Here is a 15362-nt window from a genome sequence, read left to right as displayed (position 1 = left end):
TTGGACCTTCTTATTGACGCCGAAACACAGAAATTGCATCGGAATTAAACACAAAGGGCACAATGCCGACTTAAGTACAAACAGACTGACTCTTCTTACTGACTATGTTTTGAGACATTCCTGTGACACTAGTTATGGATTGCGATGCTTCACTTCAGGTTTACTGTATCTCTCTGACCATCTTATTGACGATGAAACACAGAAATTGCATCGGAATTAAATACAAGAGGCACAATGCCGACTTAAGAACAAGAAGACTGACTCATCTTACTGTCTATGTTTTGAACCATTCCTGTGACACTAGTTATAGATTCCGATGGTTCACTTCAGGTTCACTGTATCCCTTGGACCTTCTTATTGACGCTGAAACACAGAAATTGCAACGGAATTAAACACAAAAGGCACAATGCCGACTTAAGTACAAAAAGGCTGACTCTTCTTATTGACTATGCTTTGAACCATTCCTGTGACACTAGTTATAAATTGCGATACTTCACTTCAGGTTTACTGAATCCCTCTGACCATCTTATTGACGATGAAACACAGAAATTGCATGGGAATTAAATACAAAAGGCACAATGCCGACTTAAGTGCAAGAAGACTGACTCTTCTTACTGTCTATGTTTCGAACCATTCCTGTGACATTAGTTATAGATTCAGATGCTACACTCCAGGTTTACTGTAGCCCTTGGACCTTCTTAATGACGATGAAACACAGAAATTGCATCGGAATTAAATACAAAACGCACAATGCCGACTTAAGGACTAGAGAACTGACTCTTCTTACTGACTATGTTTTGAACCATTCCTGTGACACTAGTTATTGATTCCGATGCTTGACTTCAGGTTTACTGTATCCCTTGGACCATCTTATTGACGATGAAAGACAGAAATTGCATCGGAATTAAATACAAAAGGCACAATGCCGAACTAAGCACAAGAAGACTGACTCTTCCTATTGTCAATGATTTGAACCATTCCTGTGACACTAGTTATAGATTCCAATGCTTCACTTCAGGTTTACTGTCTCCCTCCGATCTTCTTATTGAAGATGAATCACAGAAATTGCATCGGAATTAAGTACAAAAGACACAATGCCGACTTAAGTACAAGAAGACTGACTCATCTTACAGTCTATGTTTTGAACCATTCCTGTGACACTAGTTACAGATTCCGATGCTTCACTTCAGGTTTACTGTATCCCTTGGACCTTCTTATTGACGATGAAACACAGAAATTTCATCGGAATTAAATAAAAAAGGCACAATACCGACATAAGTACAAGAAGAATGACTCTTCTTACTGACTATGTTTTGAACCATTCCTGTGACACTAGTTATAGATCGTGATGCTTCACTTCTGGTTTACTGTATCCCTCTGACCTTCTTATTGACGAGGAAACACAGAAATTGCATCGGAATTAAAAAGAACGCCACAATGCCTACTTAAGTACAAGAAGACTGACTCTTGTTACTGGCTATGTTTTGAACCATTCCTGTGACACAAGTTATAGTTTCCGATGCTTGACCTCAGTTTTACTGTATCCCTTGGACCTTCTTATTGACGATGAAACACAGAAATTGCATCGGAATTAAATACAAAAGGTACAATGCCGACTTAAGTGCAAGAAGACTGACCCTTCTTACTGTCTATGCTTCGAACCATTCCTGTGACACTAGTTATAGATTCCGATTCTTCACTGCCGGTTTACTGTATACCTTGGACCTTCTTATTGACCATGAAACACAGAAATTGCATCGGAATTAAATATAAAAGGCACAATGCCGACTTAAGTACAAGAAGACTGACTCTTCTTACTGTCTATGTTTTGAACCATTCCTGTGACACTAGTAATAGATTCCGATGCTTCACCTCAGGTTTACTGTATCCGTTGGACCTTCTTATTGACGATGAAACACAGAAATTGCATCGGAAATAAATACAAAGGGCACAATGCCGACTTAAGTACAATAAGACTGACTCTTCTTACTGTCTATGTTTTGAACCATTCCTGTGACACTAGTTATAGATTCCGATGCTTCACTTCAGGTTTACTGTATCGCTTGGACCTTCTTATTGACCATGAAACACAGAAATTGCATCGGAATGAAATACAAAAGGCACCATGCCGACTTAAGTTATAGAAGACTGACTCTTCCTACTGTCAAAGATTTGAACCATTCCTGTGACACTAGTTATAGATTCCGATGCTTCACTTCAGGTTTACTGTATCCTTCTGATCTTCTTATTGACGATGAAACACAGAAATTTCATCGGAATTAAATACAAAAGGCACAATGCCGACTTAAGTACAAGAAGACTGACTCTTCTTACTGACTATGTTTTGAACCATTCCTGTGACACTAGTTACAGGTTCCGATGCTTCACTTCAGGTTTACTGTATCCCTTGGACCTTCTTATTGACGATGAAACACAGAAATTGCATCGGAATTAAATACAAAAGGCACAATGCCGACTTAAGTACAAGAAGACTGACTCTTCTTACTGGCTATGTTTTGAACCATTCCTGTGACACTAGTTATAGATTCCGATGCTTGACTTCAGTTTTACTGTATTCCTTGGACCTTCTTATTGACGACGAAACACAGAAATTGAATCGGAATTAATTACAACAGGCACAATGCCGACTTAAGTAAAAGAAGACTGACCCTTCTTACTGTCTATGTTTCGAACCATTCCTGTGACACTAGTTATAGATTCCGATTCTTCACTTCAGGTTTTCTGTATCCCTTGGACCTTCTTATAGACGATGAAACACAGAAATTGCTTTGAATTAAATACAAAAGGCACAATGCCGACTTAAGTACAAGAAGACTGACTCATATTACAGTCTATGTTTTGAACCATTCCTGTGACGCTAGTTATAGATTCCGATGCTTCACTTCAGGTTTACTGTATCCCTTGGACCTTCTTATGGACGATGAAACACAGAAATTGCATCGGAATTAAATAAAAAAGGCACAATACCGACATAAGTACAAGAAGACTGACTCTTCTTACTGACTATGTTTTGAACCATTCCTGTGACACTAGTTATAGATCGTGATGCTTCACTTCTGGTTTACTGTATCCCTCTGACCTTCTTATTGACGAGGAAACACAGAAATTGCATCCGAATTAAATATAAAAGGCACAATGCCGACTTAAGTAAAAGAAGACTGACCCTTCTTACTGTCTATGTTTCGAACCATTCCTGTGACACTAGTTATAGATTCCGATTCTTCACTTCAGGTTGTCTGTATCCCTTGGACCTTCTTATAGACGATGAAACACAGAAATTGCTTTGAATTAAATACAAAAGGCACAATGCCGACTTAAGTACAAGAAGACTGACTCATCTTACAGTCTATGTTTTGAACCATTCCTGTGACACTAGTTATAGATTCCGATGCTTCACCTCAGGTTTACTGTATCCCTTGGACCTTCTTATTGACGATGAAACACAGAAATTGCATCGGAATTAAATAAAAAAGGCACAATACCGACATAAGTACAAGAAGACTGACTCTTCTTACTGACTATGTTTTGAACCATTCCTGTGACACTAGTTATAGATCGTGATGCTTCACTTCTGGTTAACTGTATCCCTCTGACCTTCTTATTGACGAGGAAACACAGAAATTGCATCGGAATTAAATATAAAAGGCACAATGCCGACTTAAGTACAAGAAGACTGACTCTTCTTACTGTCTATGTTTTGAACCATTCCTGTGACACTAGTTATAGATTCCGATGCTTCACCTCAGGTTTACTGTATCCGTTGGACCTTCTTATTAACGATGAAACACAGAAATTGCATCGGAAATAAATACAAAGGGCACAATGCCGACTTAAGTACAATAAGACTGACTCTTCTTACTGTCTATGTTTTGAACCATTCCTGTGACACTAGTTATAGATTCCGATGCTTCACCTCAGGTTTACTGTATCCGTTGGACCTTCTTATTGACGATGAAACACAGAAATTGCATCGGAAATAAATACAAAGGGCACAATGCCGACTTAAGTACAATAAGACTGACTCTTCTCACTGTCTATGTTTCGAACCATTCCTGTGACACTAGTTATAGATTCCGATTCTTCACTTCAGGTTTACTGTATACCTTGGACCTTCTTATTGACGATGAAACACAGAAATTGCATCGGAATTAAATATAAAAGGCATAATGCCGACTTAAGTACAAGAAGACTGACTCTTCTTACTGTCTATGATTTGAAACATTCCTTTGACACTAGTTATAGATTCCGATGCTTCACTTCAGGTTTACTGTATCCCTTGGACCTTCTTATTGACGATGAAACACAGAAATTGCATCGGAATTAAATACAAAGGGCACAATGCCGACTTAAGTACAAGAAGACTGACTCTTCCTACTGTCAATGTTTTGAACCATTCCTGTGACTCTAGTTATAGATTCCGATGCTTCACTTAAGGTTTACTGTATCCCTCTGATCTTCTTATTGACGATGAAACACAGAAATTGCATCGGAATTAAATACAAAAGGCACAATGCCGACTTAACAACAAGAAGACTGACTCATCTTACTGTCTATGTTTTGAACCATTCCTGTGACACTAGTTATAGATTCCGATGGTTCACTTCAGGTTCACTGTATCCCTTGGACCTTCTTATTGACGCTGAAACACAGAAATTGCAACGGAATTAAACACAAAAGGCACAATGCCGACTTAAGTACAAAAAGGCTGACTCTTCTTATTGACTATGCTTTGAACCATTCCTGTGACACTAGTTATAAATTGCGATACTTCACTTCAGGTTTACTGAATCCCTCTGACCATCTTATTGACGATGAAACACAGAAATTGCATCGGAATTAAATACAAAAGGCACTATGCCGACTTAAGTACAAGAAGACTGACTCTTCCTACTGTCAATGTTTTGAACCATTCCTGTGACTCTAGTTATAGATTCCGATGCTTCACTTAAGGTTTACGGTATCCCTCTGATCTTCTTATTGACGATGAAACACAGAAATTGCATCGGAATTAAATACAAAAGGCACAATGCCGACTTAAGTACAAGAAGACTGACTCTTCTTACTGTCTATTTTTCGAACCATTCCTGTGACATTAGTTATAGATTCAGATGCTACACTCCAGGTTTACTGTATCCCTTGGACCTTCTTATTGACGATGAAACACAGAAATTGCATCGGAATTAAATACAAAACGCACAATGCCGACTTAAGGACTAGATGACTGACTCTTCTTACTGACTATGTTTTGAACCATTCCTGTGACACTAGTTATTGATTCCGATGCTTGACTTCAGGTGTACTGTATCCCTTGGACCATCTTATTGACGATGAAAGACAGAAATTGCATCGGAATTAAATACAAAAGGCACTATGCCGAACTAAGTACAAGAAGACTGACTCTTCCTATTGTCAATGATTTGAACCATTCCTGTGACACTAGTTATAGATTCCAATGCTTCACTTCAGGTTTACTATCTCCCTCTGATCTTCTTATTGACGATGAAACACAGAAATTGCATCGGAATTAAGTACAAAAGACACAATGCCGACTTAAGTACAAGAAGACTTACTCATCTTACAGTCTATGTTTTGAACCATTCCAGTGACACTAGTTACAGATTCCGATGCTTCACTTCAGGTTTACTGTATCCCTTGGACCTTCTTATTGACGATGAAACACAGAAATAGCATCGGAATTAAATAAAAAAGGCACAATACCGACATAAGTACAAGAAGACTGACTCTTCTTACTGACTATGATTTGAACCATTTCTGTGACACTAGTTATAGATCGTGATGCTTCACTTCTGGTTTACTGTATCCCTCTGACCTTCTTATTGACGAGGAAACACAGAAATTGCATCGGAATTAAAAAGAACGCCACAATGCCTACTTAAGTACAAGAAGACTGACTCTTGTTACTGGCTATGTTTTGAACCATTCCTGTGACACAAGTTATAGTTTCCGATGCTTGACCTCAGTTTTACTGTATCCCTTGGACCTTCTTATTGACGATGAAACACAGAAATTGCATCGGAATTAAGTACAAAAGGTACAATGCCGACTTAAGTGTAAGAAGACTGACCCTTCTTACTGTCTATGCTTCGAACCATTCCTGTGACACTAGTTATAGATTCCGATTCTTCACTGCCGGTTTACTGTATACCTTGGACCTTCTTATTGACCATGAAACACAGAAATTGCATCGGAATTAAATATAAAAGGCACAATGCCGACTTAAGTACAAGAAGACTGACTCTTCTTACTGTCTATGTTTTGAACCATTCCTGTGACACTAGTTATTGATTCCGATGCTTCACCTCAGGTTCACTGTATCCGTTGGACCTTCTTATTGACGATGAAACACAGAAATTGCATCGGAAATAAATACAAAGGGCACAATGCCGACTTAAGTACAATAAGACTGACTCTTCTTACTGTCTATGTTTTGAACCATTCCTGTGACACTAGTTATGGATTGCGATGCTTCACTTCAGGTTTACTGTATCTCTCTGACAATCTAATTGACGATGAAACACAGAAATTGCATCGGAATTAAATACAAAAGGCACAATGCCGACTTAAGTACAAGAAGACTGACCCTTCTTACTGTCTATGTTTCGAACCATTCCTGTGACACTAGTTATAGATTCCGATTCTTCACTTCAGGTTTACTGTATACCTTGGACCTTCTTATTGACGATGAAACACAGAAATTGCATCGGAATTAAATATAAAAGGCATAATGCCGACTTAAGTACATGAAGACTGACTCTTCTTACTGTCTATGATTTGAAACATTCCTGTGACACTAGTTATAGATTCCGATGCTTCACTTCAGGTTTACTGTATCCCTTGGACCTTCTTATTGACGATGAAACACAGAAATTGCATCGGAATTAAATACAAAGGGCACAATGCCGACTTAAGTTCAAGAAGACTGACTCTTCCTACTGTCAATGTTTTGAACCATTCCTGTGACTCTAGTTATAGATTCCGATGCTTCACTTAAGGTTTACTGTATCCCTCTGATCATCTTATTGACGATGAAACACAGAAATTGCATCGGAATTAAATACAAAAGGCACAATGCCGACTTAAGAACAAGAAGACTGACTCATCTTACTGTCTATGTTTTGAACCATTCCTGTGACACTAGTTATAGATTCCGATGCTTCACCTCAGGTTCACTGTATCCCTTGGACCTTCTTATTGACGCTGAAACACAGAAATTGCAACGGAATTAAACACAAAAGGCACAATGCCGACTTAAGTACAAAAAGGCTGACTCTTCTTATTGACTATGCTTTGAACCATTCCTGTGACACTAGTTATAAATTGCGATACTTCACTTCAGGTTTACTGTATCCCTCTGACCATCTTATTGACGATGAAACACAGAAATTGCATCGGAATTAAATACAAAAGGCACTATGCTGACTTAAGTACAAGAAGACTGACTCTTCTTATTGTCTATGTTTTAACCATTCCTGTGACACTAGTTATAGATTACGATGCTTCACTTCAGGTATACTGTATCCCTTGGACCTTCTTATTGACGATGAAACACAGAAATTGCATCGGAATTAAATACCAAAGGCACAATGCCGACTTAAGTACAAGAAGACTGACTCTTCTTACTGTCTATGTTTCGAACCATTCCTGTGACATTAGTTATAGATTCAGATGCTACACTCCAGGTTAACTGTATCCCTTCGACCTTCTTATTGACGATGAAACACAGAAATTGCAGCGGAATTAAATACAAAAGGCACCAGGCCGAATTAAGTACAAGAAGACTGACTCTTCCTATTGTCAATGATTTGAACCATTCCTGTGACACTACTTATAGATTCCAATGCTTCACTTCAGGTTTACTGTCTCCCTCTGATCTTCTTATTGACGATGAAACACAGAAATTGCATCGGAATTAAGTACAAAAGACACAATGCCGACTTAAGTACAAGAAGACTGACTCATCTTACAGTCTATGTTTTGAACCATTCCTGTGACACTAGTTATAGATTCCGATGCTTCACTTCAGGTTTACTGTATCCCTTGGACCTTCTTATTGACGATGAAACACAGAAATTGCATCGAAATTAAATAAAACAGGCACAATACCGACATAAGTACAAGAAGACTGACTCTTCTTACTGACTATGTTTTGAACCATTCCTGTGACACTAGTTATAGATCCCGATGCTTGAATTCAGGTTTACTGTATACCTCTGACCTTCTTATTGACGAGGAAACACTTAAATTGCATCGGAATTAAATAGAAACGCCACAATGCCTACTTAAGTACAAGAAGACTGACTCTTCTTACTGGCTATGTTTTGAACCATTCCTGTGACACTACTTATAGATTCCGATGCTTGACTTCAGTTTTACTGTATTCCTTGGACCTTCTTATGGAAGAGGAAACACAGAAATTGCATCGGCATTAAATACAAAAGGCACAATGCCGACTTAACTACAAGAAGTCTGACCCTTCTTACTGTCTATGTTTCGATCCATTCCTGTGACACTAATTATAGATTCCGATTCTTCACTTCAGGTTTACTGTATCCCTTGGACCTTCTTATTGACGATGAAACACAGAAATTGCATCGGAATTAAATACAAAAGGCACAATGCCGACTTAAGTACAAGTAGACTGACTATTCTTACTGTCTATGTTTTGAACCATTCCTGTGACACTAGTTATAGATTCCGATGCTTCACTTCCGGTTTACTGTATCCCTAGGACCTTCTTATTGACGATGAAACACAGAAATTGCATCGGAATTAATTACAAAGGGCACAATGCCGACTTAAGTACAAGAAGACTGACTCTTCCTAATGTCAATGTTTTGAACCATACCTGTGACTCTAGTTATAGATTTCGATGCTTCACTTAAGGTTTACTGTATCCCTCTGATCTTCTTATTGACGATGAAACACAGAAATTGCATCGGAATGAAATACAAAAGGCACAATGCCGACTTAAGTACAAGAAGACTGACTCTTCTTACTGTCTATGTTTTGAACCATTCCTGTGACACTAGTTATAGATTCCGATGCTTCACTTCAGGTTTACTGTATCCCTTGGACCATCTTATTGACGCTGAAACACAGAAATTGCATCGGAATTAAACACAAAAGGCACAATGCCGACTTAAGTACAAAAAGACTGACTCTTCTTACTGACTATGATTTGAACCATTCATGTGACACTAGTTATAGATTGCGATGCTTCACTTCAGGTTTACTGTATCCCTCTGACCATCTTATTGACGATGAAACACAGAAATTGCATCGGAATTAAATACAAAAGGCACTATGCAGACTTAAGTACAAGAAGACTGACTCTTCTTACTGTCTATGTTTTGAACCATTCCTGTGACACTAGTTATAGATTCCGATGCTTCACTTCAGGTTTACTGTATCCTTTGGACCTTCTTACTGACGATGAAACACAGAAATTGCATCGGAATTAAATACAAAAGGCACAATGCCGACTTAAGGATTAGAAAACTGACTCTTCTTACTGACTATGTTTTGAACCATTCCTGTGACACTAGTTATTGATTCCGATGCTTCACTTCAGGTTTACTGTATTCCTTGGACCTTCGTATTGACGATGAAACACAGAAATTGCATCGGAATTAAATACAAAGGGCACAATGCCGACTTAAGTACAAGAAGACTGACTCTTCCTATTGTCAATGATTTGAACCACTCCTGTGACACTAGTTACAGCTTCCAATGCTTCACTTCAGGTTTACTGTATCCCTCTGATCTTCTTATTGACGATGAAACACAGATATTGCATCGGAATTAAATAAAAAGACACAATGCCGACTTAAGTACAAGAAGACTGACTCATCTAACTGTCTATGTTTGGAACCATTCCTGTGACACTAGTTATAGATTCCGATGCTTCACTTCAGGTTTACTGTATCCCTTGAACCTTCTTATTGATGATGAAACACACAAATTGCATCGGAATTAAATACAAAAGGCACAATGCCGACTTAAGTACAAGAAGACTGACTCTTCTTATTGACTATGTTTTGAACTATTCCTGTGACACTAGTTATAGATCCCGATGCTTCAATTCAGGTTTACTGAATCCCTCTGACCTTCTTATTGACGAGGAAACACAGAAGTTGCATCGGAATTCAAATAGAAACGCCACAATGCCTACTTAAGTACAAGAAGACTGACTCTTCTTACTGGCGATGTGTTTCAACCATTCCTGTGACACTAGTTATAGATTCCGATGCCTGACTTCAGTTTTACTATATCCCTTGGACCTTCTTATTGACGATGAAACACAGAAATTGCATCGGAATTAAATACAAAAGGCACAATACCGACATAAGTACAAGAAGCCTGACTCTTCTTACTGTCTATGGTTTGAACCATTCCTGTGACACTAGTTATGGATTTCGATGCTTCACTGCAGGTTTACTGTATCCCTTGGACCTTCTTATTGACGATGAAGCACAGAAATTGCATCGGAATTAAATACAAAAGGCACCATGCCGACTTAAGTACAGGAAGACTGACTCTCCCTACAGTCAATGTTTTGAACCATTCCTGTGACACTAGTTATAGATTCCTATGGTTCACTTCAGATTTACTGTATCCCTCTGATCTTCTTATTGACGATGAAACACAGAAATTGCATCGGAATTAAATACAAAAGCACAATGCCGACTTAAGTACAAGAAGACTGATTGTTCTTACTGACTATATTTTGAACCATTCCTGTGACACTGGTTGTAGATTCCGGTGCTTCACTTCAGGTTTACTGTTTCCCTTGGACCTTCTTATTAACGATGAAACACAGAAATTGCATCGGAATTAAATACAAAAGGCACAATACCGACTTAAGTACAAGAATACTGACTCTTCTTTCTGTCTATGTTTTGAACCATCCCTGTGCCACTAGCTATAGATTCCGATGCTTCACTCCAGGTTTACTGTATCCCTTGGATCTTCTTAATGACGCTGAAACACAGAAATTGCATCGGAATTAAACACAAAAGGCACAATGCCGACTTAAGTACAAAAAGATTGACTCTTCTTACTGACTAAGTTTTGAACCTTTCCTGTGACACTAGTTACAGATTGCGATGCTTCACTTCAGGTTTACTGTATCCCTCTGACCATCTTATTGACGATGAAACACAGAAATTGCATCGGAATTAAATACAAAAGGCACAATGCCGACTTAAGTACAAGAAGACTGACACTTCTTACTGCCTATGTTTTGAACCATTCCTGTGACACTAGTTATAGATCCCGATGCTTCAATTCAGGTTTACTGAATCCCTCTGACCTTCTTATGGACGAGGAAACACAGAAATTGCATCGGAATTAAATAGAAACGCCACAATGCCTACTTAAGTACAAGAAGACTGACTCTTCTTACTGGCGATGTGTTTGAACCATTCCTGTGACACTAGTTATAGATTCCGATGCCTGACATCAGTTTTACTATATTTCTTTGACCTTCTTATTGAGGATGAAACACAGAAATTGCATCGGAATTAAATACAAAAGCCACAATACCGACTTAAGTACAAGAAGCCTGACTCTTCTTACTGTCTATGGTTTGAACCATTCCTGTCACACTAGTTATAGATTCCGATGCTTCACTTCAGGTTTACTGTATCCCTTGGACCTTCTTATTGACGATGAAACACAGAAATTGCATCGGAATTAATTACAAAGGGCACAATGCCGACTTAAGTACAAGAAGACTGACTCTTCCTAATGTCAATGTTTTGAACCATACCTGTGACTCTAGTTATAGATTTCGATGCTTCACTTAAGGTTTACTGTATCCCTCTGATCTTCTTATTGACGATGAAACACAGAAATTGCATCGGAATGAAATACAAAAGGCACAATGCCGACTTAAGTACAAGAAGACTGACTCTTCTTACTGTCTATGTTTTGAACCATTCCTGTGACACTAGTTATAGATTCCGATGCTTCACTTCAGGTTTACTGTATCCCTTGGACCATCTTATTGACGCTGAAACACAGAAATTGCATCGGAATTAAACACAAAAGGCACAATGCCGACTTAAGTACAAAAAGACTGACTCTTCTTACTGACTATGATTTGAACCATTCATGTGACACTAGTTATAGATTGCGATGCTTCACTTCAGGTTTACTGTATCCCTCTGACCATCTTATTGACGATGAAACACAGAAATTGCATCGGAATTAAATACAAAAGGCACTATGCAGACTTAAGTACAAGAAGACTGACTCTTCTTACTGTCTATGTTTTGAACCATTCCTGTGACACTAGTTATAGATTCCGATGCTTCACTTCAGGTTTACTGTATCCTTTGGACCTTCTTACTGACGATGAAACACAGAAATTGCATCGGAATTAAATACAAAAGGCACAATGCCGACTTAAGGATTAGAAAACTGACTCTTCTTACTGACTATGTTTTGAACCATTCCTGTGACACTAGTTATTGATTCCGATGCTTCACTTCAGGTTTACTGTATTCCTTGGACCTTCGTATTGACGATGAAACACAGAAATTGCATCGGAATTAAATACAAAGGGCACAATGCCGACTTAAGTACAAGAAGACTGACTCTTCCTATTGTCAATGATTTGAACCACTCCTGTGACACTAGTTACAGCTTCCAATGCTTCACTTCAGGTTTACTGTATCCCTCTGATCTTCTTATTGACGATGAAACACAGATATTGCATCGGAATTAAATAAAAAGACACAATGCCGACTTAAGTACAAGAAGACTGACTCATCTAACTGTCTATGTTTGGAACCATTCCTGTGACACTAGTTATAGATTCCGATGCTTCACTTCAGGTTTACTGTATCCCTTGAACCTTCTTATTGATGATGAAACACACAAATTGCATCGGAATTAAATACAAAAGGCACAATGCCGACTTAAGTACAAGAAGACTGACTCTTCTTATTGACTATGTTTTGAACTATTCCTGTGACACTAGTTATAGATCCCGATGCTTCAATTCAGGTTTACTGAATCCCTCTGACCTTCTTATTGACGAGGAAACACAGAAGTTGCATCGGAATTCAAATAGAAACGCCACAATGCCTACTTAAGTACAAGAAGACTGACTCTTCTTACTGGCGATGTGTTTCAACCATTCCTGTGACACTAGTTATAGATTCCGATGCCTGACTTCAGTTTTACTATATCCCTTGGACCTTCTTATTGACGATGAAACACAGAAATTGCATCGGAATTAAATACAAAAGGCACAATACCGACATAAGTACAAGAAGCCTGACTCTTCTTACTGTCTATGGTTTGAACCATTCCTGTGACACTAGTTATGGATTTCGATGCTTCACTGCAGGTTTACTGTATCCCTTGGACCTTCTTATTGACGATGAAGCACAGAAATTGCATCGGAATTAAATACAAAAGGCACCATGCCGACTTAAGTACAGGAAGACTGACTCTCCCTACAGTCAATGTTTTGAACCATTCCTGTGACACTAGTTATAGATTCCTATGGTTCACTTCAGATTTACTGTATCCCTCTGATCTTCTTATTGACGATGAAACACAGAAATTGCATCGGAATTAAATACAAAAGCACAATGCCGACTTAAGTACAAGAAGACTGATTGTTCTTACTGACTATATTTTGAACCATTCCTGTGACACTGGTTGTAGATTCCGGTGCTTCACTTCAGGTTTACTGTTTCCCTTGGACCTTCTTATTAACGATGAAACACAGAAATTGCATCGGAATTAAATACAAAAGGCACAATACCGACTTAAGTACAAGAATACTGACTCTTCTTTCTGTCTATGTTTTGAACCATCCCTGTGCCACTAGCTATAGATTCCGATGCTTCACTCCAGGTTTACTGTATCCCTTGGATCTTCTTAATGACGCTGAAACACAGAAATTGCATCGGAATTAAACACAAAAGGCACAATGCCGACTTAAGTACAAAAAGATTGACTCTTCTTACTGACTAAGTTTTGAACCTTTCCTGTGACACTAGTTACAGATTGCGATGCTTCACTTCAGGTTTACTGTATCCCTCTGACCATCTTATTGACGATGAAACACAGAAATTGCATCGGAATTAAATACAAAAGGCACAATGCCGACTTAAGTACAAGAAGACTGACACTTCTTACTGCCTATGTTTTGAACCATTCCTGTGACACTAGTTATAGATCCCGATGCTTCAATTCAGGTTTACTGAATCCCTCTGACCTTCTTATGGACGAGGAAACACAGAAATTGCATCGGAATTAAATAGAAACGCCACAATGCCTACTTAAGTACAAGAAGACTGACTCTTCTTACTGGCGATGTGTTTGAACCATTCCTGTGACACTAGTTATAGATTCCGATGCCTGACATCAGTTTTACTATATTTCTTTGACCTTCTTATTGAGGATGAAACACAGAAATTGCATCGGAATTAAATACAAAAGCCACAATACCGACTTAAGTACAAGAAGCCTGACTCTTCTTACTGTCTATGGTTTGAACCATTCCTGTCACACTAGTTATAGATTCCGATGCTTCACTTCAGGTTTACTGTATCCCTTGGACCTTCTTATTGTCGATGAAACACAGAAATTGCATCGAAATTTAATACAAATGGCACCATGCTGACTTAAGTACAGGAAGACTCACTCTTCCTACAGTCAATGTTTTGAACCATTCCTGTGACACTAGTTATAGATTCCCATGGTTCACTTCAGGTTTACTGTATCCTTCTGATCTTCTTATTGACGATGAAACACAGAAATTGCATCGGAATTAAATACAAAAGGCACAATGCCGACTTAAGTACAAGAAGACTGACTCTTCTTACTGACTATGTTTTGAACCATTCCTGTGACACTAGTTATAGATTGCGATGCTTCATTTCAGGTTTACTGTATCCCTTGGACCTTCTTACTGACGATGAAACACAGAAATTGCATCGGAATTAAATACAAAAGCACAATGCCGACTTAAGTACAAGAAGACTGATTGTTCTTACTGACTATATTTTGAACCATTCCTGTGACACTGGTTATAGATTCCGGTGCTTCACTTCCGGTTTACTGTATCCCTTGGACCTTCTTATTGACGATGAAACACAGAAATTGCATCGGAATTAAATACAAAAGGCACAATGCCGACTTAAGTACAAGAAGACTGACTCTTCTTACTGTCTATGTTTTGAACCATTCCTGTGACACTAGTCATAGATTCCGATGCCTGACCTCAGTTTTACTGACTGACTTGGACCTTCTTATTGACGATGAAACACAGATATTGCATCGGAATTAAATACAGAGGG

The sequence above is a fragment of the Schistocerca serialis genome, chromosome 12, assembly GCF_023864345.2.
Source record: "Schistocerca serialis cubense isolate TAMUIC-IGC-003099 chromosome 12, iqSchSeri2.2, whole genome shotgun sequence".
Lineage (NCBI taxonomy): Eukaryota > Metazoa > Arthropoda > Insecta > Orthoptera > Acrididae > Schistocerca > Schistocerca serialis.
This window is presented reverse-complemented; position numbering follows the sequence as displayed.